The sequence below is a fragment of the Triturus cristatus genome, chromosome 7, assembly GCF_964204655.1.
Source record: "Triturus cristatus chromosome 7, aTriCri1.1, whole genome shotgun sequence".
Taxonomy (NCBI): domain Eukaryota; kingdom Metazoa; phylum Chordata; class Amphibia; order Caudata; family Salamandridae; genus Triturus; species Triturus cristatus.
The window spans coordinates 1,567,241,973-1,567,267,250 of NC_140590.1; the positions used below are offsets into that span (position 1 = coordinate 1,567,241,973).

Sequence of the window (25,278 nt, forward strand, 5' to 3'; positions counted from 1 at the left end):
TATGATGTCTCTTCGATGACTTGGTCACTAAGACCTACTGCAGTCCAAGGTTGTACACTAACTAACCCCTTAGCCTTAATCCGATTGTAATGTCCCGTCTGATCCATCTCTTGTAGGCTTCAAGTAATGGCGACATGATTGACTTGAGGTATCTGCAATACTTTGCCCTGTCTTTTATGTATTTTTTGTTGTAAAGAAAATCAATAGCATTTCTTTGAACTAAAAAAATTCTCAGCCTTCAAAGGGCCGCATTTGCTAACACTGAAGATTTAGCTCACTGATCATCCACCATAAAATATTCGGGGGCTCTTTTTGATGAGCTAGAGCCCACACTTATATATAACAATAGTGTTGTAACTGATGATCATTGTACGACAACATCTAAATGCTCTGAACCGCTGTCAACCTCATCTCACGAAGGGCCTGAATAAGAGTTTCATGGTGTTGGTGTGATGCAGATACTGCAGCTGAAATTGGTATACTGTGCACACTAGTACCCTACCACAATGAGTTAATCCTAAGGAATGGGGAACACATCTGTCTAAGTTGTTTTACTGGGTGGAATTCCTCACAGTGTTCCCTGTTCCAAGGGATTACTGCTCACATTTAGCACCTGTTCAAAATAGATGCAAAAGAATGATATTTTAGCATTGTCGTGAGGGTGGCCAATAGTACTAATAGAAGTTTCAACCATGGTACATTACACTCCAAAACAAAAGGATTCAAATTACTGACATCAGGATGCACTCCCATCCCCAATGTAATGAAGATAGGTCTCATAATGTCATTAAAGATATATCAGAGAACGTGCTGACTGCAACAGATCAGATACATCAGCTAGAGAACAAACATTGCTAAAGCCACTAATTATTGCACTGGACACAAGCCGCTCGGTTTGTTCTGTCATGGTTTTTGCAAAACTTTATTTTAAGGAAATCTACTGGTCCCTCTTCAGTCTAAAACTTTGTCGAAAAGCAAAAATATTTTTGGTCTAAATAATTACACATCCAAATAGTAGTCCTTCGTACTTAAGAGATCATCTACCTTGTGTGTGGACGTGCTGTGAGAGACCAAAATGCCAGAACTTAAATATTAAATTTAGGCAATAGTTGAAATGGGCTAGCAATTACCCATGCCTATGCTGCAGTGGGCAGGTGAAAAATGCAAATGACATAATAGCTGACCAATGGATGACTGGGGCTGGCTGAGACCTTTATAAGTAAGTATATTAGACATATAATTTCAGTAAAATCAAAACACCATACCTAAACATTTTGCATCACAGCTGAGATTTCTTCAACGGGTGCAAAGGGGAAGCTTGCTACACAGACACAGTAACACAGAAACACATATAATTTGTCAGATAGGCTACTACAAATCAGAGCATACATTTTCATTGAAACAAAGTACATGAAACACAACACACAAATTAAAACTTTCAGGGACATATGTATCAACAGGTTTTATTGCTTTTGCAAAACAAAACAGGACACAAAAGAGACCCAACTCCTAAGTTTGATTTATCAAGCCACACAAGGCCACCTTGCGTAGCCTTGCGTGGCTTGATAAGTCTAGACTAAGGCAACGAAGGGCAAATCATTGTGCTGCGTCACTCTGCCCTACAGAGGCGTTCCATGGGTGGAGCGTGGGTGTTCCCACACATCCACCCAAGGAATTTGGTGCATTCCCAGATTTACCATCTGTGGTAATCCTGGGATTGTGTAAAAATGCTGCACCGCCCCAGTTTTAGACATATAAAGGAGAAATATCTTTAGTTTTCCTCGCAGCTTTCTCTTTCTATGTGTGCTGCATTCTTCAAGGGTGCCTGCATTGGCGCTAGGTAGCACATTGTGCTCTAGCACTGGGAAATACATGAGTGTGCTGTATATTGTTAAGTACAGCGCATTCCTGCCCTTTCCCTATTATGCAGCGCAGTATGGTGACTTGCTGCTCTGCGCTGCATGATTATTTGATAAATATGCCCGTCAGTCCTCACTACCTGATTGCAGACGTGCAGCAAGACAACAGGGTATGAAGTTTACAGTTGCCTGCAAACAGCAGAAGTGTTTGAAGTACATTCTTGATTTACAGCACAAACAACTGTGCTTTGTTATTTTCATATGTACTTTTGGGGGTTGTTCCTAATAAAAACATCAGCAGAATTAGAAAGTCCACTTAAAAGTAGCAGTGGCATCAGGCTGATGAATTGCTGTTACCCAAAGTGCATGACACTAAGAACGCCCAATGTTTGTCCTGGCAACTGACTAAAAATGTGAATAAAGCTGGCAGCAAACCTAATGGCTAAAGGGGCCTACTTGTTACTCCACTCTGTATGCTGCGGAGGGGGGGGGGGGGGCAGGGGGCAGAACCACAAGGAGAGTGACACTTCCAGCAACCAATGGCTGAACGCCCTCTTACTCATTCCTCCACACTGTATGGTGCCTGTGGGCTGAACCACAATGCGGATGACACTGTTAATAACCAATGGCTGAAGGTGCTTACTGTTTCCCCAACTCTGTATGGTGCCTGTGGGCTGAACCACAATGCGGATGACACTCTTAATAACCAATGGCTGAAGGTGCTTACTGGTTCCCCAACTCTGTATGGTGCCTGTGGGCTGAACCACAATGCGGATAACACTGTTAATAACCAATGGCTGAAGGTGCTTACTGGTTCCCCAACTCTGTATGGTGCCTGTGGGCTGAACCACAATGCGGATGACACTGTTAAAAACCAATGGCTGAAGGTGCTTACTGGTTCCCCAACTCTGTATGGTGCTTGTGGGCAGAACCATAAGGTGAATGACACTTTCCGAGATAATTTTATGCAACTTAATTTATAGCCCCGTTAAACTCTTGAACAAACGACCTTCCATCGGACACTATGCATTCCACCTATATAATAAATAACGGCATTAACACTGCACATAATTAGCCCTCAACGTTTTGGCCGGAGACCATGTATCCTTTGCAACTAGTGGTGTCCAGTTGGTTTCTCTAAATCAAACAAGGAGTACAAGTCTTAGAATTATTCAATTTATGAAATGAAAGTCTAGATTTAAAAAAATAAATTAAAGAAAATTAACTATGCCGACCCCCATATAAGAGCTTGACTTTAAAAGTCTTCTTTACATCACAATGCATTAGAAAAATAATTTCTGGGTAATGTGTGGTGGGCCTTACTTTTAGACCTATTGCATCATTTTAAATTATATATTGTTTCTAATATTTTTCGAGGACTGATAAAAAATAAAAGCTTCCCTTGATATGGAAAAAAGTTTGGATTCCAGCTATCCAGCCTACCTGCCGCAGAGTAACGCAAGGCAGCGATTTGCGCTGCCTTGCGTTAGTCTAAATTTATCAAGTCACGTAGGGCCACATAAGGTGGCCTTGAATGGCTTGATAAATCTCATTTAGGTTTTGCATCACCCATGTATCCCCTTGCAAGGCGCAAGGGAGATGCAAAATCTTGAGAAATGTGGGCCTTGATTTCTAACCCAGCCATATCTGTTTCTGAAGGTTTGTCTCTCAGCTCTACATTCTGAGTTTCTTTTTTTTTTGTAACTTTATTTGTAAGTTTTCACATCAAACTGAGCGGTCATATACAGAATCTTTCGAGACAATATCCATCCACTTATTTACATTTCACGCATTAGAGTCCCAAGCACATTGCACAGTTGAATACACTTTACACTTTTCATGGCTCAGCAGCAGATTCAGCATCATATACAATTAGGGTTGACACATGCCCCAACGTCACATACTATTGTCACCATCCAACACATTCTGAATTTCTTATCTGCTATTGGGAGCTGCAAAGACTGATTAATGAGCTCTTTAGAGGCCCACTTGAGCCTGTATATATGACTGGGAAAAGAAAAGAGAGAATGGAGATAGGGTGAAAGCAGGAACTACTGACAGAACCTACTAGTTTGCCTTTTATATGATGTGCAGTTTTACGTGGTAATAAGAAAATGTACTTTGTGTGTAGCTTTGCAACACCGAGGGTAGGAAACAGGGGGCATATCAGCAACAACCGGCGATAATTATCGCTAAGAGCACTTAGCGCTAGAATAATTATCGCCGGCTAGCGTGGATTTTTATCACTGAGATAGCGTGCTATTAGCAACGCTTATCTCAAAAGCAATAAAAATCCTAGCGCTAACTGCCAAACGTGAGATTATCACTGGAAACCCAGCGATAATCCCACGAAGTTCGGTGATAGCTTGCTGATAGGGCCTCACATACTTAGCCATGATATCCACCTTCCATAGGATATCATGGCTAAGTCAGTTTCAAAGCAGGCGTAAGGAAAGTAGCGATAACGGAAGTTATCGCTACTTTTCTTGTCGCTATGCTGCTTTGCGTGAGGCTTGATAATAGAAGAAATGTCGCTTAGCGACATTTCTCCCGTTATCCTGGGGAGGAACGTCCACTTTGCATCTCATTAGAGATGCAAGGATGGGCGTTAGGAATTCAGGCGCTAAGGCAAGGTTTCACACGATAGCGTGACCTTGCTGATATAGCGATAAAATTATCTGCGCTTTTCGGCAAAAGCGGCAATAATTTTATATCGCCGCCTTGTAGATATGCCCCGGGTACTTTGTGTGATGTAGTGATAAGGTTTAACAGCTAGACTGTAATCATGGCTTCCTCATTTAACACACTGTATCATTATAAAAATTCCTACATTTTGGATTATACTCATGACTTTTATGGTATTTACAGAGAATCTACAGGTACAGATTTCTAAAAGGAATTCTCATATGCGGAAAATTTGTACATGTGGAATTTTCACCTGGTGAGAAGTTCTGATTGAGTAAATTATGTGGGAAAATGCCACCATGAACAGGCATTACTAGTGGGCCATTTCCAGGGTGGCAAACTACCTAAATGGGTATGTGAATATCCACATAAGTATCTGGGTGTTTACCTGCTCTTGCAGGCAGCAGCCCCCCAAATGGGCTTGATTCATAAAGGTAATCTTAAAGTTTTTTCTATAAGTTTACTACATTTCAGTATTCACAAACTATGTGCAGAGTTTTACGTCTTCACGCTCCCTATATGTATGTATGCTGAGTTCTGCGCACCAGGACACATCTGAGACAGGGAACTCCACATTCCTGAAGTATAGGGAGAGTGGAGCTGTACAACTATGCACTTTGGGGCTTATTTACAAGCCTCTTGCACCACCGGTGCATCACTTTTTCCCATATTAAAAGTGACGCACTGTCAGTGCAAGGGGCTTGTTAATGAGGCCCTTAGTTTCTGAATCCTAAAAAAGCAGTAAAGTTGCATAAAAGGGTAAGCTTACCTTTGTAAATCAGTCCCAGAGAGTCCACATTTTCACAATTTTTTCTCCATTTATGCTTAAGGAAAATCTAGCATGGTGGCAGGATTTTCTATTGTCATTACCAGTACCTCTCATTTAGGGCCAGATGTAGGTGGCCAAATACCGAGCGGTAACGCAGAAATTCACAGAATTTCTGCGTTACCGATCGGTATTTGGCTGAGTGCAATGTAGGTGAGTTGAAACCTACTTGCAAAATAAGGAATCGCAAAATAGAGATTCCTTATTTTGCTCTTGCGTTTAAGGAATCGGAAATACCGATTCCTTAAATGCAATGTACATAGCACTAAAAATAGTGCACTTCAGCCTTAAGGAATCGCTAATTACCACCAACTTCAAGTTGGTGGTAAGTAGCGATTGCCTTTGAAAAAGCACTTTTTTTTGCTTTTTAAATGTGCCATGTGGCACACACATCCATGCCCTTAGGGCATGTATGTGCGCCACATGTGCACACATGCACATTTCAGTGGTGCAACAGGGTGTCCTTTGGACACCCTGGCACCCTTGAAATAGCTCCCGCTATTAGCAATTCGGTAATACCGAATCGCTAATGGTGAATATCTTCCCATTCATTCCTATGGGCCTCCTAGCCCATAGGAATGAATGGATAGGTATTCTTTAATAACAAATCTCAATTTCCGATTTGTTATTAAGGAATGTTAAGGAATCGCTAATATTTTAGCGATTCCTACCTACATTCCAATTAGCGAGTCCTTAATAGCGATTCGGTAAAAATCGCTATTAAGGACTCGCTAAATTGAAGTTACCTACATCTGGCCCTGAGACTGTTATCATTTCGAATGTACAGTGACCACACTTTTTACAGGGGCAGTATCATGATTTCACTAGAGGTGTCTTCCAACAACTTCAAGGGCAAAATAACTAACCCTGGGCGTAGTTCGCGAAGTAGCACTTCGCGAAGCTACGCAAAGTGCACTTCGCACTACGCGAGCTACGCGTAGCACTTCGCGAACTGCATAGTACCTTGTTCGCACTGTGCCAGATGTCATTTTCAATGATTGCACAGTGCGGACAAGCAACCGGCACTGTGCAATCATTGAAAATGGCATCTTGCACAGTGCAAGCTGTAGTTTTCTGCTGCTCGAGTAGATTTTTACTCGAGCGGCAGCTTTCTCAACGCAAACTGGTAGTTTCACATCGCGAGCGGTCGCGAGCATACGCGACCACTCGCAATGAGAAACCTGACCTCCTCGCGTTGGGAATCTCGCCGGGAGGTTTATTTTCCATGCTTGCGATCGCCAACTTGATGATGCTGATCGCGAACAATGAAAAAGTCTCGCCGGGATGTCATTTGCTTGCTCGTGGTCGCCAACTTGACGTTGAGGACCGCGAGCAAGCAAAAAATGACCGCAGCACTACGCAACACTACGCTACGCGTGTTCGCACTGTGCTACATGCAATTCGCGTAGTGCGAAGTAGCGCGAACTTCGCAAACTACGCGAGCGTAGCGTAGTGCTTTGCCCAGGCTTAAAAATAACCAGCTTTTGTCACCTATTTGTAGTGCATTTAAAAGCACAGTACAAACATTTCTCAGTACAGCCTTAGGTTTGTAATGGGAGAGTTCAATCTCTACTCATCGAGCAGCTAATATCTTATTGTATAACTACACACCGTTCAACAGGGTTCTAATATTTTTAATAGGGCCGTAATCAACAACTCTCGGGACTGCCCTGTTTAGGTATGTTCTCCTGAAGAATTAGGTGTTGTATGGGTGGACCGACCTATGCACAGAATACTCCTTCATGATGAAGAGATGTTTCAGAGTTAGATATGACTCTGCAGGGTGCACTTCCCAAAAATTCAAAATGGCTGCACAGCTAAATCAGTCTACAACAGCACCTTCACCTGATGCACCTTCTTCACCTTCACTGGATTAAGCGACACTGCATAGTAGGATCTGACCATGGAGCTACTGCTGTGTAGGACATCTCTGGATTTGCAAGAGTTGCATGCGTCCATACCAGCCGCTTCTTTGTAGCTTCATCTAAATGACCTCAAAACAGGAAGAGACACAAGGATCTAAACCACAGGATGAGGACAGCCTCGCTAAATATGATTTGTTTGTACTTGAACGTGTCCTAATGCACCGAACTGAACAACCTATTTTTACTTAGTATGTTTTTATCGAATTGTACTTATCCAAACATCATATATGTCAGATAGCTATCTGTAGGACCCTACTAAACTATCTTTAATGTGTTGCTCTGTACTGTGACGCGCTCTGATACCCTATTCAGGGTCTTGTTCGCGCTATGGAATACTCTAAACATAAAATAAACAGTGCAGGACAATTTTTCTTTAGCTAGCATCTTAAAGTCAATTTTAGACACACAAATATTAGTAATGAAGAGGTACACTACCTCCAAATTAGATTACATTTCCATAACTCTGCCACATGCAGACCAGTGTGCATAACAGGTTATGAGAGAGAGCGGCCCAATCTGCTATGAGATGGACTACAGCCAATGGTTTCATGGCACTACCATGACCAATGGTGTTTCTTTCTGTCGTGCCCTCTTGCAACATTTCTCTTTTATTCTACCGTAGATTTATCATTTTGGCCTGGTACAGCTAAATTACTGTATATATAGGCTAAATATGAAGGCTGGTAGAAATACTGGTACAAAGCAGTGAGGATAAAGTGGCAAAGGTGTGGGAGACATTGGGAAGAGTGAGAGCAAAAGAATGAGAGAGAGAGGAGGAGAAAGTGAGAAGTAGAGCGAAGAAAGAAGAGAGGGATCTTGAACATGGTAGAGAAAGATGGACGGGGCGGGGAAAGCTTCACTATTGGTTACTTTGCACCGGCACAAATGTTTGATAACTCTTGCCCATAGTTTTCATCAATGTTACAAATCAAATGTGCTTGAAACACACTGTTTGCTATTAACAATCCCCCATGAATGTGCCTTTAAGTCCCATTATTGAAGTTAAATAACACCAATAATAAAAAACGCCAAAATGTGTCTTAAAACCACAACATACAGTAGTGTTATTCCTTACATGTTTCCGGTTAGTATTCGACCCAGTGGTAGTATTATACGTTTTCATTACTAGCTGCCACACTCCTGGCTCCTCCCAAAGATGGCTGCAGCCTTCCCATAGCTTCAGGCTCCCGGCTCCTCCCACAGATGGCTGCAGCCTTCCCATAGCTGCAAACTCCTGGCTCCCCTCAAATATGGCTCCTGGCTCCTCCCAAAGACAGCTGCACCCTTCCCATAGCTTCAGGCTTCCGTCCCCTCCCAAAGATGGCTGCAGCCTTCCTATAGCTTCAGGCTCCTGGCCACTCCCAAAGACGGCTGCACCCTTCCCATAGCTTCAGGCTCCTGGCCACTGCCAAAGATGGCTGCAGCCTTCCTATAGGTTGAGGCTCCTGGCCACTCCCAAAGATGGCTGCAGCCTTCCTATAGCTTCAGGCTCCTGGCACCTCCCAAAGATGACAATTTGAGAACAAATGGCAGTGGTAATAAATACCAAGTCCGCACCTCCGCAGTGTCTTCCAATAAATGTTAACTATATGTGTAAGAGCGTACTCAATGTAAAACACTTTGCCACTTAACCAGTGTTATCCTGTATAGAAAAAAAGAATTTTCTCTATACATTTAGAAACCAATCATATAATACAGAGCACAGCAACAAATTAGTTTATCAACCAACCTTGTTGTCAGTTGGTTTTAATGAACATAGCAATATGCAATATGTACAATAGATCATAAAACCTTCCTAGTACAAAAAACAAAAAAAGAACAATCTTGGTTGTGTTGACGTGAAGTATGTAGCGTAGATGCAGTCAGCCGACACGTGTTTCATCGTGTAGACGACTGTTTTAAGGCTTAGCAGCAAAATAGTAAAGATGCTGGGTAAGATTCCCTTTGTTGTACGGGAAAAACAACAGCAATGGCGGTAGTCCAAACTTCCAATTTTTGTTTAAGAACAATGCTTCGGAATACTTTCGAAAAGTGTAGTGCTATATAGGCGGCGCGTTTTGAAAGATGTGAGGTTCATATATTCAATGTTCAAAGAGCACAAGTAAAGGTAATCTTGTAAGGCGTAGAAAAACAGTCTGCTCGTTATGATAAATGAAGCCTCAAAACAAAGACATATGGAGAAGTCCTCCCAAAGATGGCTGCAGCCTTCCCATAGCTTCAATCTCCTGGCGTCTCCCAAAGATGGCTGCAGCCTTCCCATAGCTTTAGGGAGTTTTCTAACTTTATCTCTATGACATGTAGAATCTAGCAGTTAATGGTAACAGAGGAGGTGCTCTCTAGTGGGCTCCTGGACACATCAGCTAGAAAGGCAACTGGGAGGAATGCAATACTTCAATAGATCTATATAGCTTCCTTCTTGTTTTGAGGGGAGGTGAGAACTTTGGGATGGTGAAGGACATCTTATAGGAAACATGAGGAATCATAGCATTTGTGCGTCTAAACAAAAAGACAATCTCAGCCAACCTGCCAGTTGCACAGAGCACAGAAGTATGCCAAACAGTAGCACCATGTTGTACTGACCCTGGTCTGCAAGCGTTTTTATTCTTCACAAAAGCCTCAAAGTAGCTTTTTCTGGAAAACAAACAAAAACAAAACAATTGGCCCTGGTGTGGTGAGAGATATTTTGCATTGTTGCTTGTTCTGTACCATTATGCTTTTCCTTGCAGATTGCACATCAGAAGGACCACCCAAAATAGGGCGGTCCTTCTGATGTCCATTGACCGCTGGCTATGTGGTGGACTGTCCATCTGATCAATGGCAAAGCCTTGCCTCCAGAAACTTGAGGGCATATTTACAAGGAAACCTTCCTGGCTTAATGCCTCACTCCACCACTTCAGAAACCAAGGGCTGCACCATACTTACAAAAATATGGTGCAGCCCTGCGTTTCCCCCTGCGCTGGCGCTACACTTAGTAGCCTAGCGCCAATGCAGCACCTTTGCACCATAGTGCAAGGGTGTCTGCATGCAGGGAAGATTGTATATGTGCAGGAAGGTTCCCCTTCCTGCACATAAACAATCTTTAAATGCGGTTTTGTAACTTCTATGTGTGCTGCTTAATGCATCACACATAAAAGTTGCAAAATGGCATTGTAAAAAAATGATTGTTTATGTGCAGGAAGGGGGACCTTCCTGTACATAAACAATCATTGGCAAACATGAAAACAGCAAAAACAAGGAGAAATGAAACATTTTTCCTCATTGCGCCAGGGTAAGACCAGGTTTTACTTGGTCTTAATTCTGGCGCTGCCTCCTATTTATGCCTTCTTTGTATATAGGGGACAGCTTCAGAATCAATGGGTGTTGTGGTGGAACGCCCACCGCAACATCCATTGCCTACCCCTTTCACACCAAGCATAGCGTGAAAGGGGGCCTTACTTACAAGGCAGCGTTAAGCCACGTTAAGTGGCTTAATTCTGTCTTGTTAATAAGGCGATGCCCCTATCACCACAGGAACGTCGCAAAAAGTGACGTTCCCTTGGCGGTAGGGGCTTGTAAATATGCCCCTTGGTGTTTTCCCATGCCGAATGAGGGGGCAACCTGTGAAATTGGCGGGAAGGGAGTCTTGCCAATTTATGATGGGCTACCACAAGATAAAATTCTAAATGAGTGTGAGGCAATTGCCTCAACCTACTTGGGAAATTTCTAAGCAGATGCATAAGAGTTAGTCGAAATCAGCAGTAAAGAGCAGAGAAAGCATCAAGCACCAGCGAAAGTATAACAATTAACTTACCATTTGAAAAAAGATGCACCAATAATGGTGAATCATTGTGTTAAAGGAGCATATAATGTGGAGAAAAGCATATCCTCTACTCCTAGTCCTGCATCTATAACAACCACCAACAATAGACATTCCCGATTGTTACTTTGTTTAATGATGTCCACAGGGCCTTTGAGATGTATTTTGACAACATTCACTGGATGTCTTTTTAAGTTAGTGAAAGTGACGTATCATTTACCTTTGTTTGAGGATTTGGTTAATGTTAATGCAAACAAATATGGCTATATTAAATATACTTCATACAAATTTGCTATTTTTAAATGATGTTGAATATATGTTGTGTTGATTTCTTTTTCTCAGGTTAGCCGGCCATACCAGTGGGGACGCCAAAACGGCAGCCAGGTCGGTTGTGCACAGACCAACAGGATCCAGAGATTGATTAAACCTGTTGAATCTATTATGTTGCTTGCCTCTGTCTGCTAAGCCTCAGCTTCACTTCCAAGGCATGAATGATGTCTTTGCATGAAGATGTGTTCTATTCAACTATTAAAAAATGCAGAACATTAAATATTGTGCTGAGTAATTCATTCTCTGTCCTTACAAATATAAGCAAATAAAATAAACTGAGCCTGTCTGTGACAATATGGGTAATTTTTGTACTAAAGAACATTTCCTTATTTGAGAATAGATATTGAAACATGTTGTTTAACACAGAAAGTCTGTTTTCACACTTTGTAAATTACTCCCTCCTAAGATGGCTGCGGTTTTCCCCTAACTTTTGGCCTGATTTTGAACTTGGGGGGAGAGAGAGGAAGAGATTACTCTGTCACAAACATAACAAACTTCTCATCCACCTCATTAGAAGTTCATTATATACTATGGCACTTGTAATGAGGTATATAGGATATATTTAATGTGTGTGACGGAGTAGCCATTGGCCAAATTCTAAATAAAGCCCTTAGGGGAAGATTTACAAACCCCTTGCGTCATTTTTGCTCCGCGGTTGCCTCACTTTTTGTGACGCAACGGCAGCGTACAAATGCAGCCATTTACAACGTGACGCATCTAGCGAGATGCATCACGTGGTAAAGCCCTGCATCACATCATACCTGCGTCAGGTATAATGTATGCAGGGTGGACGTTACCACGAAAACAAATCTTCGTAGAAGTGACGCAGTGAAATCTACGAGATTTCACTGCGCCACTTCTAGGGCGCCACTGCGTCAAAACGTTACGCCTCCTTGGAGCAGGCATCAGGAGTGACGTAGCACAATGAGGATAGGCCTCCCAATGCATTGCTGGAGTTGCGTGATGCGACACGGCTCCAGAAATGTGTGACTTTTGCGCCAACAGATGCGTCACAATTTCTGATGCATCTGTCAATCCTTGCGCCATGGTGTCCGTATTGTAAATATGGCGCATCCATGATGGAGCAAGGGTTTCTCAGGGTGGCGCAGGGAAAGTGACGCATCTGTACAGATGCATCACTTTCTTGTAAATGTGCCCCTAAGTCTTTAAGAAAGACAGACATATCATATGAACGTGATTTCTCATGGGCTTCTCTGCACACTTGGGAGGGAGGAGCTGCAGGTCATAGGGTGCTGCAGCCGCTCCAGTTGTCCTCCATCTTGTTTTCAGGAGCAGGACATGGTGGTTGTGGGAGGCAGAATGACTTCCAACAGAAAAGACAAGGAAGGTATTTGCACGTCAATACTAAGCAATGACACATAAAACTAGCTTATCTCACAGCCCTTTGAATGGGCATCGGCAGAAAGCCCCTTTTCTTTTTTTTAGATAAGCCTCTCTCCAGACAGACCTAAAAGATTTCAAGATCCTTTTGAAATGCGTTAAACTAAGATGGGGTCCATTGAAATCTCTAGATGATATTAGAAAAGACCTCAAATGGAAAAGGAACCCCAGAAGTAAGATAGAAATCACACATTTTTAAAATAGTGCGAGAAAGGAACATACACCAAGAAGCCCCGATTTCTGTTAATTTGCGAAAACAGGACTAGCTCCCAGTGAAGAATTGTCTGTTCTTTAAGGTGCTCTTTTCTCTTTCCAAATATTTTATGTGGCTACAAGCTGCCTTTGCACCTTATCTCTACCTCTCCAACTGGTGGCAAAGACCTCCTGTGCCCGAGCTGCAGGAAAATGCTTTTCTGACCAGTCGGCAAAACCTAGGCAATATCTAGCAGTTGCTCATCGAGTAGTTTAATGTCCTATGATTTTTTTTTTATAAACTACTATTTCCTGCTTAACCCCTTCAGTGCCCATAACGAGATAGTCTCGTCATGGAGCGCGGTTGCGCTGTGCCCATGACGAGACTATCTCGTCATGAACCCCGCCCGCTAATGAAACGCCCGGCACAGGGCGTGGAAAGGGCGGGGCACTGAAGAGGTTAAGGTTTTCTGTGGTCACCTAGTATGTGTGAGTGTGTCAGTAGCACCAGAACATCCAGTGGGTAGCAGTGCCCTTGATAATATTCCTACTCAAACATGCATATTCATTGATACAGTCCCCCTTTTGGCTTAGTCACTCCAGTGCTTAATTTGTGCTGGTGGTTTCTGGTGCTCTTCACCGGCACTTAATTGCCAACACCAGCGCTTCTGACAGTCTGTCTCTAGGTGGCTTGTCTGCTAATTTCGAAATGACCACAACAGGTAATTATTAATTCAATCAACATTAAAAATTACTATTACCTGCCGCCCAAGCCATTCTTTTAGCTTTATCAGACTTGTAGGAGTGTGATGGTTAGTATTTGTGTTTGTACTGTCATTGAAAGCATGGCAGGGGCACTATGTGGTGCAAGCTGCTGTGGCCTCCTGACCAGAGCCCTGGCAGTTATTATTTTACAAATTAAGCACTGAATCACTCCATAAAAAGACTGCCTGCCCCACCTTCGGCATACAACTTCCTTTACCAAGCAAGCACAGCATCATCAGCCACGGCCTGTATAGGGCGTGCCATCGGGTGGTGACGTGGGGCGGGGGAGGGGCGGGGTGGGAGGTTGTAAAATTCGGCAAACGGACGATTTCAGGTAAGTAACGGAAAAAAGAAATGAAACGAATTTCGTTGCGCGCGCTGCATCGCCAAATGCCATGCAGCGCGCGCAACAAAAAATGTGTATTTCTTTATTCCGTTACTTACCTGAAATCGTCCTTTTGCCGAATTTTTGGGGTTATTTCACTCCGCATTTTAGCTCTCTTTCAGACGCATCCTCACTTTTACTTCCCAGTCTATCTTTCACTCAGATTCCACTTGGCCTTTCTAACTCATTGCACGTTTCTCTTTTCTGAGCCAAACACAGACACCTGTCAATCCTGCTCCCGAGGTTCATGTGGGTTTGAAGACGAGAGCCCCCTGACATCTGCAGACACTGGGGAGAATGTTTGACATTGGTCAGCATTCTGTCCATCAATTGTTCTGTTTGCGTCTGCAGGCACCGCCACTGTATCAGCTGGGACATAGGAGGCACTGCATACCAGCAGGGGGCGTGAAACCATTACTTTGTTATTGCACGAGGGCCAGTCGAGATGTATAAGCACAGCCTCTGCACTTGTCTTGGATATGCCGATGAGTTTGATTCTTAAACAAGCATTGACAATACCAATTACCTCCTCGTTAGTCTTCCTCGCCACATGACTAACAAAGTGAGCTTCAGCTCCACACCAGAAGAAAAAAAAACAGGTGTGGTGTGGAGCTGAAGCTCACTTTGTTAGTCATGTGGCGAGGAAGACTATAGACGGAGTAATGAAGATTACCGGTAAGTAATCGGGGCATTAGCCCGGTTTTAATGTGGCACTTTGCAGGCACAAAGGCACACCTCTCACCCTGCACTCTCATGGACAACGTCTATTACATCTGGAGTCATGCAAATAGGTGTAAGGATCGAGAAAGGGTGACTGCCTGCTCTGGTTCAATGAAAGGGAAGAGGAATATTGCTTATAAAAGGCAGTGTAGAGCTGCGATACACAGAAAATGTGCCAGCCAATGACTTGCACACTGAGCAAATTGTATAAAACATCTGTTTATTCACTTGTAATCAGAGAAGGAATTCCAACTGAGATTTAGCAGCAGCACAACGAGGTAAGGTAAGTAACAGATGTGATGGATGAGTGGACTAAGTGCCAGTGAGTACCAAACGGAGGTCCAGGCCTAAGAATGATTTCCTAAATTAAGCAACTCCTTTTAAACTATATTCCTCTTCAAAAGGCGATTTGATCCAACATGTGACTGACGAAGGACAAGTTTAAGAGGGGAACCAGAGTTACCCCCACTCAGTTGTATTAAGAACTGCATATCAAAAGCATAGTTAAAAATGTAGATTTACAATGCAATAGGTCTCTCATTTGTGTGAGTTGGAGCTATTTGTGTTGTAAATGATAATGCTGTTCATTTATGTTTTATTTTGTAGTGTAGTATATGTATGTGGTGTGTAATGTATTTATGTGTGTAATTTTGAAATTGTGTGTTGATTATTGTATTTGTGTAATAGAATTACGTGTTTTGTGAGTAGATGGTGGTGTTAGTTGTTTAGTTTAGATATAAGGGAAGAATGCGAGGGTTAGTTATTTTTTGATGTAGCTGTTATTGATATTGAGAAAGAGGAGTATAAATAGTGCGTGTGAGAGAGAACAAAGGGTAGAGGGTGTTATACTTGTTTAAAGAGTGTTTTGCATGTGTGTGTGAGAGAGAGAGTGAGAGAAGGAGGGAAGCTTAAACAGAGAGATAAATTAGAAAGAGGTAAGTGAGAAAGATAGACGCATGCCTTTATGCATGAGAGAGAGTGAGAGAGTGAGAGAAGGAGAGGGAGGTGGAATGGAAAGAAGAGAGCTAAATTGTAAAGAGACACATGAGAAAGAAGCAGCTGTGTGCATGAATGTGTGACAAAGAGAGAGAGAGAGTGAGAGACGGAGAGGAAGCTAGAACAGAGAGAAGAGAGATAAATTGTAATGAGACAGGTGCATGTATGTGTGAGAGTGAGAGAAGAAGAGGGAGCTAGAATGGAGAGAAGAGAGATAGATTGTAAAAAGACAAGAGAGAAAGAGACAGCTGTGTGCATGTATGTATGAGAGAGAGCGGGGGATGTAAGGAGAGGGTGCTATAATGGAGAGAAGAGAGATACGTGTGAAAGAGAACGCTGCGTGTATGTATGTGTGTGAAACTGAGTATTATTCAATATGTCGGTGCCCAATATTTTCTATTGGGTCTGTTTTGAAGGTGCTTAAGTAATACTTTTGAAGAGTTTGCACTTGCTGCCAGTGAAAGCAGCTTTTGCATTTGAGGTCTAGTGAAAGGAGACATATTAAATGTCTTTGGTACCGAAATTCGGTGTGTTCCCACTGTTTGGGAGTGTGTCCCTGAGGTTAGGAGCTGTAGCTTAAATGTTAAATGTAAATAAAAATGGGATTTGCCGGGTGGGTGAGTAAGAAAGAGGAGGGTAATATACTTATGGGAGGAATTTTTTTTTAAATGGCAGTAAAATAGGTATGATGTGCGACTTGTGCTTGGGGGTGGTGGCCGGCTATATTGAGGAAGCGTTTCAATATATATACTGGGTGCAGGTGAAAGTTATACATTTTACTAATGTATAAGGCATGTGCATGCTGCACAAACGTGCTGGAATATTGAAGCTAACTGCTTGCAGCTATGCACAAAACGCGAGTTCCTTCCCAAAATAAAATCAACACTACTTTGTTTAAATAAGCTTTTAACTATAAAAATACTAAAGTTGCCTTCAGGCTGCTTCAACAGTGTAAGTGAATATGAAGGTATTCCCACTTGCTTAAAAGCAAGGCAAAAGTGTGCCTGAAAGTCTGCAGTAGTGTGAAACATTAGCATGTTTTGTAGACACGTTGTGAAAGAAAACAGGGACACGATAATAAAGCACAAATAATGCTTGTAGTAGAGATGGTTATCTTTCTGTCTACAGCATCTGTGGGATACACACTAACTAAATTGCGAAAAACATCAGGATATCAAAGTTCACAAACACACTGTAGATTACTGCTGAAGCTGACAAGGGTACATAGAAGAGTGCCGATACAGCAGTGAATGGAAAAATAAATAAAAGAAAGCTTGACCAAGTGAAATAACCAAATAGTCTACACCCCTGTCCCAGCTTCAGAAAGTGTTATACCGTTTTCCTAAAAGAAACAGTGGCTAAAAAAAGCATCCTTGTGAAAATTATTTCAAAAATATTTAACAAATTATTATAAATACCCCACAATATAACAGTGTTTTCGTTTAAAGTTCACTTTATAATAGCCTCTTTAATTGGTGTGGTTGAACAAGTAGCTATCTTCAAAAATTCCATATAATATATGTAATTATTCAAAATACTCTGCATTATTAGCAGAAAAAGCAGTATTTCACTACACGCAAATTCTTTAAAATGCTAAAACATTACTACAACTCAAAAAATATCGGCAACACGCAACCAAAAATTTAAATTGCAGCCCGAGCAAAAATAAACTGCATGCTCACTTAATAAATTATTATAAATGTGCTACAACACAACAACGTTTTTGTTAAGAATTTCCTTTAATGTAGGTACTTGTCCATCCTCTCCAGTTTGCTTATACAATTACCAACCCAGCATCGTTTAAATCATAAAGAGACAAGTGAGAAAGAGAGTTGCATGCATGTGTGTGTGAGAGTGAGAGAAGGAGAGGGAGCTAGAACGGAGAGATACATTTTAAAGATAGAAGTGAGAAAATGTGTGTGAGAGGCATAGTGAGAGAAGAGAGGGGGCTAGAATATAGAGAAGAAAAATAAATTGTAAAGAGACAAGTGAGAATGGGACAGCTGAGTGAATGTGTGGATGAGAGAGAGTGAGAGAAGGAGCGAGAGCTAGAACGGAGATAAAAGAGAGAAATTGTAAAGCGAGAAATGAGAGACAACTGCATGCATGTATGTGTGAGAGAGAGAAAGTGAGAGAAGTAGAGGAAGCTATAACGTTGTAGTTGAAAATAGCGCCATGTGTAATTTCTAGAAAAATAATCTGCATCTATAATTTAAAAACAAACAAATAAATAAATTGCATGCAGGAATGTGATTTATCCTTTAAAAATAAAGTAGTAGCAGCTTCTTGATTGAAGCTTTAAATTACAAAAATGCGCAATGTAGCCTTCAGGCTGATTTTACAATGTTATTCTTGGGAGTGGGGGCGGCTGTATGTGAGTGAGCATAGTAATATATATGGGGCCAGGGTACAGTTATAAATGTTATTAATATATAGTGCATTTGTCTGTTGAACATATTTGTGCAGTAATAGCGAAGCCTTATGTTTACCGGTAGTTTTGAAGCAGAAATAATATGTTACATTTGGATAGTTAGGACAGGTTGTTAAAAGAGAAGTGAACGACATGGATGTGCATGTGTGAGAGAGAGAGAGAGAGATTAGAAAGGAGGTATAACAGAGACGAGAGAGACAGATTTTAAAGAAAGAAGTGATAAAAAGCGATAGTTGTGTGAATGTATGTGTGAGAGACTGAGAAAAGTAGATGGAGCTAGAACAGAGAGAAGAGAGATAAATTATAAAGAGATAAGGGAGAAAAAGAGAGCTGTGTGCATTTATGTGTGAGAGAGAAGGAGTAAGAGAAGGAGAGAGAGAGCTACAACTGAGAGAAAAGAGATAAATTATAAACGGACAAGTGAGAAAGAGACAGCTGCTTGCATGTGTGTGAGAGAGATTGAGTGAGAGAAGGAGAGGGAGATACAATGGAGAGAAGAGAGATGAATTGTAAAGAGACACGTGAGAAACAGACAGCTGCCTGTATGTATGTGTGTGAAACAGAATAGTTTTTAATATGTCGGTGCCCAATATTTTCTATTGGGTCTGTTTTGAATGTGCTTAAGTAATACTTTTGAATAGTTTGCACTTGCTGCAGGTGAAAGCAGCTTTTGCATTTGAGGTCTAGTGAAAGGTGATGAATTAAATGTTTTTGGTACCGAAATGAGGTGTGTGCCCCCTGTTTTGCAGTGTGTCCCTGAGGTTAGGAGCTATTGTTTAAGTATTTAATTGTAAATAAAAGTGGAATTTGCAGGGTGTGTGAGTAAGAAAGAGTGGGGTGATATAGTTATGGGAGGAAAAGAACTAAAAGCAGCAATATAGGTATGGTGTGCCACTTGAGCTAGGGGGTAGTGGCTGGCTATATGGAGGTAAGCGTTTCAATGTATATATATACTGGGTGCAGGTGAAAGTTACTGATTTTATGGAAGTATAGTGTATGTGCGTGCTGCAAAAAAGTGTGCAGGAATATTGAAGCTACGTGTTTGCGGTTATGCACAAATGAGAGTTCCATCCCAAAATAAAATCAACATCACGTTGTTTAAATAAGCTTTTAATTAGAAAAAAGACTAAAGTTGCCTTCAGGCTGCTTTAACAGTGTAAGTGAATTTAAAGGTATTCACACTTGCTTAAAAGCAAGGCAAAAGTGTGCCTTAAATCCTGCAGTAGTGTGAAACATTAGTATGTTTTGTAGACATTTCTTGAAAGAAAACAGGGATGGGATAATAAAGCACAAATAGTGCTTGTAGTAAAGATGGTTATCTTTCTGTCTGCAGCATCTGTGGGATATATACAACCTAAATTACCAAAAACAGTAGGATGTCAAAATTCACACAAAAGAACTGTAGACCACAGCTGAAGCTGCCAAGGCACGCAGAGAGAAAATTACAGATACAGCAGAGAATGTTAAAAAAAATTAAAAAAACTTGACTAAATAACCAAATAATACAACATCATTTACAATTTCCATACTAAATAAATATTAAAAACAATGCTACATCATCGTTCAGAATTACCACAATAAATTAACATTAAAAACAAAGCTAGGTAGTAAATAAGTTTTAAAAAACACACATCATTAAAGTATCAACATGTCCATCCACTCCACTTTCCATTTACAATTACAAATACGGTGTGTTTGACAATTTCAACAATCAAATACAATTTAAAAAAAGCCGCAAAGTACATAAGCAAAAAAATATGCATTTACGTTCACCAAATTATACACACTACAAAGTACATAAGCAAAAAAGATGCATTCATGTTCACCAAATTATAAAAACTTCATGCCACTGGTCTAAAAAATAAAGTGCATTCACATTCAACATAAGCAACCACAAGCAAAACAGTTGCAAAATGAAGAAAACAAAGACTTCATCCCACCGGTCCAAAAAATAAACTGCATACTTGTTCAACTCAAGGAACCAAAAAAACAAATCGAGTTCCAAAGCAAATACTTCATCCCACCGGTAGCAAGTTTACAGCAGTTAGGTGGTGCTACGTAGGCATTTCCAAAGAACTAAAAGGAGGAACTAAAACACAGAATAACCACTAGGAACAAAGAGATTTTACGAGACAAGCAAACAAACCAACAAAACGGCAATAAGCGGAGTGTCAACAAATACACTGATTACAGCAAGTTGGAGAGACAGTCCATCTGCTACCTATGCTCAACCTAATCAGGAAGGGGGTAAATAAGCATTAAAGAATCACTGTCATTGCGACTAAAAAGATAAAGTACTTTCATGTGGAGGAGTTTGATTTACTATTCCCCCTCACAGGTAAGCAAACGCAGTGAAAGTGTTAGACTTTAAAAGGGTTAGGTTTGCTAATTATCACTTCAGTCTTCACAGCCATGGGGGAAGTGTTCGATTTTGGTGGGTTAGACTTACTATTTCCACTGCAATCTAAACAATAGTAGGGAGAATTTGGGACTTTCAAGCAGTCAAATTTAATATTATCATTTCAATGTAAGGAAAAAGAGGGAATATGTTTGGAGTGGCTAAAATATACTATTCTAACTTCTACTTTTTTTACAAAACATTTAAAGATAGTATAAAATAAATTATTTAAACATAGTTAAAATAAAAATATACTCATTACAGATAAAAAAAATAAAACTTTAAAAAGACACAAATTTCCTATCATAAAATAAGTAAAACAAATATATAAAATAGTATAAACATTGAAATGAAATACATGTTCTCCCTATGACAAAAAACAACTTAAATTACCTTAAACAAATCAAAGGTTATCACAATTAAACAAAATATTAAAACAATTACAAATAAAAAAAACAATAAATATAAAATGTTTTCAAAATGTTACAGTAAAGAGGTCAACCAACTGGCAATTAATTAAAAAACTAAAAATAATTAAAATAATAAAAAAAAATCAAAAAACTAAACTAATCAAACAATTTGCACGTACTTACAAAACAACAGAAAATAAAAATAAAAATTCATTAAATGATTTGCATAATTAATAATCAATTGAATAAATAAACATAAAGAAATTAAAAATCGAAATCAATTTATATTTTAAATAACTTCCCACCGTAATACCCTAAAAACCCAATAACCAGCTAATAAATCAAAAAACAATGATTGCATTTTTTGAAGAATATTTCAAAACACAAATTACAAACTATATGAAAACTACTAAAATAACTTTGATAATAATCAATTAATAATGTATTTAGCATAAAATATTACTTAAAAAAAATATTTAAATTTTAAATAACAAACCATCCTAAAATCCACCAACTTAACAACCAGCTGCAAAGTTTACATTTACTAATTATATTTTTTTAATGTTAAACTCCACAATAAAAATTACAATAAAAAAGGATATTATCAAAATAATAATATCTTATAATAAATTACTAATGTGTTAAAATGAAAACAATATTTTATACAACAATATTTAAAAAAACGATATTATATACCTAAAAAACTTATATTCTTACCTTGTGTATTCTGTCCCATGATATTTTGGGATCCTATATTATTTTTGCCAAGATATTCTTGTATCACAATATTATTTTCTTCCTAATACCCTCTAAGGGTCTGATTACGAGTTGACAGTCCGGCGGCGGGACCACCCTGCAATCTCATTGCCAAACCCACCTGGAAAATAATGACTTTTTTCTCATGGTCTGGAGATTCCTTTGGCGTTCCCACGGTGGTGCCTATAAAATAGACACCACAATGGGAATATCAAAAAAAGAGATGAAAGTCATAAAATGCTTGGTGTTACCGCAGTGGTCCTGCAAAGCATATAGATGCCTTTTAATTGCCGAGCAAACACCAGGAAACAGTGGTTCCCTGGCGGAGTTAGTGATCCCAGACTGGCACCACCACTATGGTCATATTGTGGCAGTCGCAAGACTGCCATCACCGTGCCACCATGAGTTTGGGGGTCCGCAGACCACCAGACTCGTAATTAGGCCCTAAGTGTTGTCTGTTTTAGTTATCTGCAAGTTATCATGTGGAAATTTGTGCTCCAGCCAGCCCCAACCCTAAAAGCCAGCAGTACCCTATATGGGCCTGTCAGAGCACCCCAATGGCCAATTGCAGTATCAAGGATCACAAATTCTATTTTTCATGAATTTATGATGGTGGTACAGGCACTCAGGAAATTCGTGAAAGTTAAGCACACACTGCGTAACTGTATAGTGAAATTTGCCATGTTACACCTGCGTGTAGACATGGAGAAGAAAATCCACTTCTTCGCCTGCATAGCAGAGTACATAAAATTCTGCAAGACGCTCAAACTTAGCTGGAACTCTCCAAAGTTGACTGCAGGCTCAGAATCCCAATCCATACACAGAAGATCTTTTTTCTCACCTCCCTCCCGGATGTTGAATGTTTGCACCCTATGAGAGGGTGAGTTTGGTATCCCACAATATTGGCTGCCTTCCCCATAAAGGTGGAGGACTCACATTAGTCCTGAATGGGACCCATTGGAACACTACACATAGTATTGGTAACCTCAATTAGTCAAATGTGTGTTGAAGGGTGCTGCCATGCCCTAAAGTGTGTACCACCCAATCGGTTTGGTTTTGAGTTTTTTTGCCGACCTTTGGAGCTTGCTCTTCCTGAGAGCTAACATGGATTTTCCTTTGTGTATTTGCACGGCTGACAGTTTGGGTTGTCAGTGTGGGTGTACTGCACCTTACAACATTCCCTTTCTACATCTATGGCCCGATTATGAGTTCGGCGGTTGGGAGAAAGCCACCAAGCCAGTGACATCCCGGTCACTGCATGACAATTACACCACCAGGCTGGCTGTGTTGTGTCAGCGGTGCCACGGCAGTGGCATGCTTTGGCTCATATAGAGCCTGAAGCATATGCCGCCGATGTGGCAGCACCACTTGCATGTTGGGTACACTGTGTACCATGTACCATGTTGTGCATAGCACACAATTGGCAAAATCGCCCCGGGGTCCTGTTTGGATATTGCATTATTACAGGAAGCACATCTACCCCCCAGACTCACACAGGACTTCGCTTAGAAATGTGACTTCCAAAGGTTCTTCTATTTATATACCTAATACACACAAAGGGTTGGTATCCTGCTTCACCCACATGTCGACTCTTCACTACATCACCAATACACAGGTCCGGACGGGTGATTTGTGGTCCTAATTGGCTCCCTGGAAAATGTAAACCTGGCCCTGGTGAACGTGTATGCATCAAAAATTGACTCACCCACTTCTTCCTCGATATTCTTACCACTTTACGACACTCAGATGTTGACACAATACTGTGGGGAGGGGATTTCATTCTAGAGCCGAATTCTGAACTTGACTGCACAGAACACAATGCTCTCGGTTTTTGTACAAAATATCAATTTTTAAATGATAGGAGACAGAAATATCAGAAAAAAATATTGTGAAGCAAAAATATCGTGATGCAGAAATATCGTTATCAAGAATATACATTTTTCAGGTAAGTGATATTATTAATAGCAATATTGTTGTTGTTAATATTGTTTTAAAAAAGATAGTTATAAAGAATAAAGGGCCTGATTACGGTGGCTGAGGGACCGCCAGATACAGGCTGTCGGCGGCAGTCCCTCGGCCATCATAACAGAGATCTGCGTCCACCATATTACAATGGCTTCTGGACAGGTGGTGGTCGGAAACACCGACCACCACGATCCCAACAGGCAGTCTTTATCCAGTCACCTGTCGGACCTCCCTGTAGTCCCAGAATGACAGCTCTGTCTGTCGGGCACCGCCGTAGGGATTACAATATCCCTTTCTGCCGGTTGTTCTGCGGCGGTCAAACCACAGCAAAATGGCAGGTGGAAACGGATTTGAGGGCCCATAGCAGGCCCCCCTAACCCCCTGCCCCCTACATAGCCCTACACCATGTGGTAGGCACCGCATGGTGCCTGCCATGTAGTGCGGGATATGTGTGGGGTGTCTGTTTTGTCCTGCGGCAGCTGCTGCAGAGCGCAGCATTCACCGCAATACAAAACATGGGCAATGCGACTGCCACGGGGAAGGTCGCATCCTAATTTGCCCTGTGGAACCGCTGCCTTGTAAATACGATTGGATGGTGGAAGAACGAAAGTCCGTCCACCATCCAATTGACCTCCATAGTTTTTTTATTATTTTAATGTGCTTTACTTTACGTATTAATTTTATGGGTTATTATTGTTTGTATAATTGGTATTAAAAAAAATTAAATATAGTTTGCAATTTTCAGTGATTTAGAATAGTAAATTATAGTGTTGTAGCCGGTTCTTGGCTTTGAAGGGGGATAACGTGGGAAGTTAATTAAGTAATAATGAATTGATTTAAAAAAATTAACTATGTTATTGACATTAATTATGTATATTTTGTAATACTGATTTAATTTACTTAAATTCTAGCTGGGGATAGCTAAGTTTGTAGGTGTATTGGCTAGTAAGTTAATTAGGCAATTTTAAATGTATTTTCATATACTTAATTGCTGATTCGTTATATAAATTGTGTAATAATCACACATTTAGTTATATTTTAGGTGCAGGGTGCTGGGTTTGTAGGGTTATTGGGTGGTAATTAAGTATTTATATAACGGGTTCCATGGGCTCTCAAAATTTGAACTCACCAAATTTAAAATTCAACTCTGCAGCATTACCACTTTCCACCTCAGCAGATGTAACTGCAAAGAGACTCCTAATACTCCCTTCCCAGTGTTGTCAGGTTAGAACTTAAGCTTAATCATAATATTATGCAATGAAGTCACAGTTGAAGCTGTAAATAATTAATGTAACTAACCATTTGGGAAATCTATTAGTCCAGGCTTCTTGAAGATGCAATGTAACTCGTTGTATCAGATAACTTTGATGTTGTGCAATGACAGTAGTAGGAATATATTGTTTGTGTGGGATAATATGGCAATCACAGATGTACAGCT

The 25,278-nt window shown here is 40.7% G+C and overlaps 1 long non-coding RNA gene across 1 annotated transcript in view; it reads left to right on the plus strand.

Moving 5' to 3' along the window:
* LOC146812394 (uncharacterized) overlaps window positions 1–11,641 on the plus strand; it is a 56,831-nt gene extending 45,190 nt beyond the window's left edge. Inside the window, exon 3 of the long non-coding RNA XR_014966846.1 lies at window positions 11,434–11,641. This is a non-coding gene — a long non-coding RNA (uncharacterized LOC146812394). The remainder of the gene's footprint in view (window positions 1–11,433) is intronic.
* Window positions 11,642–25,278: the final 13,637 nt, after the last annotated feature.